General features: G+C 41.6%; 1 non-coding gene across 1 annotated transcript; it reads right to left on the bottom strand.

Moving 5' to 3' along the window:
• Positions 1-387: 387 nt before the first annotated feature.
• Positions 388-495, bottom strand: LOC130964857 (small nucleolar RNA R71). Its single transcript, XR_009080925.1, has one exon. It is a non-coding gene; the product is annotated as a small nucleolar RNA R71 (small nucleolar RNA).
• Between the last annotated feature and the right edge of the window lie 4,755 nt (positions 496-5,250).

Consider the following 5,250-nt stretch of genomic DNA (forward strand, 5'->3'; position numbering starts at 1 on the left):
AACAATTCAAACAATGCAAGGAAGGTGCTGGGTGACTTTACTGCACCTACTCCCGACTTCTATGGGAGAAGCATCTCTATCCCTGCCATTGGAGCAAACAACTTTGAGCTTAAGCCTCAATTAGTTTCTCTAATGCAACAGAATTGCAAGTTCCATGGACTTCCATTGGAAGATCCTCATCAGTTCTTAGCTGAATTCTTGCAAATCTGTGACACTGTCAAGACTAATGGGGTTGACCCTGAGGTCTACAGACTTATGCTATTCCCTTTTGCCGTAAGAGACAGAGCTAGGACATGGTTGGACTCACAACCTAAAGAAAGCCTGGACTCATGGGAAAAGCTAGTCAATGCCTTTTTGGCAAAGTTCTTTCCACATCAAAAATTGAGTAAGCTTAGAGTGGAAGTCCAAACCTTCAGACAGAAGGATGGAGAATCCCTCTATGAAGCTTGGGAAAGATACAAACAATTGATCAGAAAATGTCCTTCTGACATGCTTTTTGAATGGAGCATCATAGGTATTTTCTATGATGGTCTCTCTGAACTATCCAAGATGTCTTTGGATAGCTCTGCTGGAGGATCTCTTCATCTGAAGAAGACGCCTACAAAAGCTCAAGAACTAATTGAAATGGTTGCAAATAACCAATTCATGTACACTTCTGAAAGGAATCCTGTGAACAATGGGACTAATCAGAAGAAAGGAGTTCTTAAGATTGATACTCTGAATGCCATTCTGGCTCAGAATAAAATATTGACTCAACAAGTCAATTTGATTTCTCAAAGTCTGTCTGGAATGCAAAATGCACCAAGCAGTACTAAGGATGCTTCATCTGAAGAAGAAGCTTATGATCCTGAGAACCCTTCAATGGAAGAGGTGAATTACCTAGGAGAACCCTATGGAAACACCTATAATTCTTCATGGAGAAATCATCCAAATTTCTCATGGAAGGATCAACAGAGACCTCAACAAGGTTTCAACAATAATAATAGTGGAAGAAATAGGTTTAGCAATGGCAAGCCTTTTCCATCATCTTCTCAGCAACAGACAGAGAATTCTAAGCAGAACCACTCTGACTTAGCAACCATGGTCTTTGATCTAATCAAAACCATTCAAAGTTTCATGACTGAAACAAGGTCCTCCATTAGGAATTTGGAGGCACAAGTGGGACAGCTGAGCAAGAAAATTACTGAACTCCCTCCTAGTACTCTCCCAAGCAATACAGAAGAAAATCCAAAAGGAGAGTGCAAGGCCATCAACATGGCCAAATTTGGAGAGGAAGGAGAGGCAGTGAACGCCACTGAGGAAGACCTCAATGGACGTCCACTGGCCTCCACTGAGTTCCCCAATGAAGAACCATGGGAATCTGAGGCTCAAAATGAGACCATAGAGATTCCATTGGACTTACTTCTGCCTTTCATGAGCTCTGATGAGTATTCCTCCTCTGAAGAGGATGAGTATGTCACTGAAGAGCAAGTTGCTAAATACCTTGGAGCAATCATGAAGCTAAATGACAAGTTATTTGGAAATGAGACTTGGGAGGATGAACCCCTTTTGCTCACCAAAGAACTGGATGACTTGTCTAGGCAGAAATTACCTCAAAAAAGACAAGACCCTGGGAAGTTTTCAATACCTTGTACCATAGGCACCATGACCTTCAAGAAGGCTCTGTGTGACTTAGGGTCAAGTGTAAACCTCATGCCTCTCTCTGTAATGGAGAAGCTAGGGATCTTTGAGGTGCAAGCTGCAAAAATCTCACTAGAGATGGCAGACAATTCAAAGAAACAAGCTCATGGACTTGTAGAGGATGTTTTGGTGAAGATTGAAGACCATTACATCCCTGCTGATTTCATAGTCCTAGAGACTGGGAAGTGCATGGATGAATCCATCATCCTTAGCAGACCCTTCCTAGCCACAGCAAAGGCTGTGATTGATGTTGATAGAGGAGAATTGATCATTCAAGTGAATGAAGAATCCTTTGTGTTTAAGGCTCAAGGATATCCCTCTGTCACCATGGAGAGGAAGCATGAAGAGCTTCTCTCAATTCAGAGTCAAACAGAGCCCCCATAGTCAAACTCTAAGTTTGGTGTTGGGAGGCCACAACTAAACTCTAAGTTTGGTGTTGAACCCCCACATTCAAACTCTAAGTTTGGTGTTGGGAGGTTCTAACAGTGCTCTGAGAAAATGTGAGGCTCCATGAGAGCCCTCTGTCAAGCTACTGACATTAAAGAAGCGCTTGTTGGGAGGCAACCCAATGTCATATTTTATCTATTTTCTTTTGTTATTTTATGTTTTCTGTAGGTTGATGATCATGAGAAGTCACAAAATCAATTGAAAAAGCAAAAACAGAATGAAAAACAGGAAGAAAAATAGCACACCCTGGAGGAAGAACCTACTGGCGTTTAAACGCCAGTAAGGCTAGTAGATGGGCGTTTAACGCCCAGTTTGGCACCATTCTGGGCGTTTAACGCCAGAAAGGGGCACCAGACTGGCGTTAAACGCCAGGAAAGGGCAAGAACCTGGCGTTAAACGCCAGAAAGGGGCACCAGCCCGGCGTTTAACGCCAGAATTGGCTAAAAACGCAATTTTGCATGCCATTTGGTGCAGGGATGACTTTTCCTTGACACCTCAGGATTTGTGGACCCCACAGGATCCCCACCAACCCCACCACTCTCTCTCTTCTTCCCCATTCACCAATCACCTCAATACCTCTTCCCCAAAAACCCTTCACCTATCAAATCCCATCCTTCTCTTCACCACTCACATCCATCCTTCATAAAATCCCACCTACCTCACCCTTCAAATTCAAACTACCTTCCCTCCCAAACCCACCCATACATGACCGAACCATGAGCCCCCCTCTCCTATATAAACCCTTCTTCACTCCTTCATTTTCACACAACCTAAACACCACTTCTCCCCCTCTTTGGCCGAACACAAAAGCCATTCTCTTCTTCCTCATTTCTTCTTCTTCTACTCTCTTCTTTCTTCTTTTGCTCGAGGACGAGCAAACCTTTTAATTTTGGTGTGGTAAAAGCATTGCTTTTTGTTTTTCCATAACCATTTATGGCATCCAAGGCCGGAGAAACCTCTAGAAAGAGGAAAGGGAAGACAAAAGCTTCCACCTCCGAGTCATGGGAGATGGAGAGATTCATCTCAAGGGTGCATCAAGACCACTTCTATGAAGTTGTGGCCTTGAAGAAGGTGATCCCCGAGGTCCCTTTTTCACTCAAAAAGAGTGAATATCCGGAGATCCGACATGAGATCCGAAGAAGAGGTTGGGAAGTTCTTACCAACCCCATTCAACAAGTCGGAATCTTAATGGTTCAAGAGTTCTATGCCAATGCATGGATCACCAAGAACCATGATCAAAGTGGGAACCCGGATCCAAAGAATTGGCTTACTATGGTTCGGGGGAAATACTTGGATTTTAGTCCGGAAAATGTAAGGTTGGCATTTAACTTACCCATGATGCAAGGAGATGAACATCCTTACACTAGAAGGGTCAACTTTGATCAAAGGTTGGACCAAGTCCTCACTGACATTTGTGAAGAGGGCGCCCAATGGAAGAGAGATTCAAGAGGGAAGCCGGTTCAATTAAGAAGGCATAACCTCAAGCCCGTGGCTAGAGGATGGTTGGAGTTTATCCAACGCTCAATCATTCCCACTAGCAACCGGTCTGAAGTTACTCTAGACCGGGCCATCATGATCCATAGCATCATGATTGGAGAGGAAGTAGAAGTTCATGAGGTTATAGCCCAAGAACTCTATAAGGTGACGGACAAGTCCTCTACCTTAGCAAGGTTAGCCTTTCCTCATCTCATTTGTCACCTCTGTTATTCAGTTGGAGTTGACATAAAGGGAGACATCCCCATTGATGAGGACAAGCCCATTACTAAGAAGAGGATGGAGCAAACAAGAGACCACTCTCATCATGAGATCCCTGAGATGTCTCAAGGGATGCACTTTCCTCCACAAGACTATTGGGAGCAACTGAACACCTCCCTAGGAGAATTAAGTTCCAACATGGGACAACTAAGGGTGGAGCACCAAGAACATTCCATCCTCCTCCATGAAATTAGAGAAGATCAAAGAATCATGAGAGAGGAGCAACAAAGACAAGGAAGAGACATTGAGGAGCTCAAGCACTCCATAAGACCTTCAAAAGGAAGAACAAGCCGCCATCACTAAGGTGGACCCGTTCTTTAATCTCCTTGTTCTTTATTTTCTTTTTTTTTTCGAAATTTAGTGCTTATGTTTATCTATGTTTGTGTCTTATGATCATTAGTGTCTTAGTGTCTATGCCTTAAAGTTATGAATGTCCTATGAATCCATCACCTCTCTTAAATGAAAAATGTTCTTAGTTGAAAAAGATAAGAATTGCATGAATTTTGAATTTTATAACAGTTTAATTATTTTGATGTGGTGGCAACACTTTTGTTTTCTGAATGCATGCTTGAACAGTGCATATGTCTTTTGAATTTGTGGTTCATGAATGTTGGCTCTTGAAAGAATGATGGAAAAGGAGACATGTTACTGAGGATCTGAAAAATCATAAAAATGATTCTTGGAGCAAGAAAAAGCAGTGAATACAAAAAAAAAACGAAAAAAAAATGAAAGAGAAAAAGAAAGAAAAAAGGAATAAAGTTGTGATCCAAGGCAAAAAGAGTGTGCTTAAGAACCCTGGACACCTCTAATTGGGGACTTTAGCAAAGCTGAGTCACAATCTGAAAAGGTTCACCCAATTATGTGTCTGTGGCATGTATGTATCCGGTGGTAATACTGGAAGACAGAGTGCTTTGGGCCACAGCCAAGACTCAATAAGTAGCTGTGTTCAAGAATCATCATACTTAGCTAGGAGAATCAATAACACTATCTGGATTCTGAGTTCCTAAAGAAGCCAATCATTCTGAATTTCAAAGGATAGAGTGAGATGCCAAAACTATTCAGAGGCAAAAAGCTAAAAGCCTCGCTCATCTAATTAATACTGATCTTCATAGATGTTTTTGGAATTCATTGCATATTCTCCTCTTTTTATCTTATTTGACTTTCAGTTGCTTGAGGACAAGCAACAATTTAAGTTTGGTGTTGTGATGAGCAGATAATTTGTACGCTTTTTGGCATTGTTTTTAGTATGTTTTTAGTATGATCTAGTTAGTTTTTAGTATATTTTTATTAGTTTTTAGCTAAATTTCACTTTTCTGGACTTTACTATGAGTTTGTGTGTTTTTCTGTGATTTCAGGTATTTTCTGGCT

The sequence above is a fragment of the Arachis stenosperma genome, chromosome 2 (assembly GCF_014773155.1).
Source record: "Arachis stenosperma cultivar V10309 chromosome 2, arast.V10309.gnm1.PFL2, whole genome shotgun sequence".
Lineage (NCBI taxonomy): Eukaryota > Viridiplantae > Streptophyta > Magnoliopsida > Fabales > Fabaceae > Arachis > Arachis stenosperma.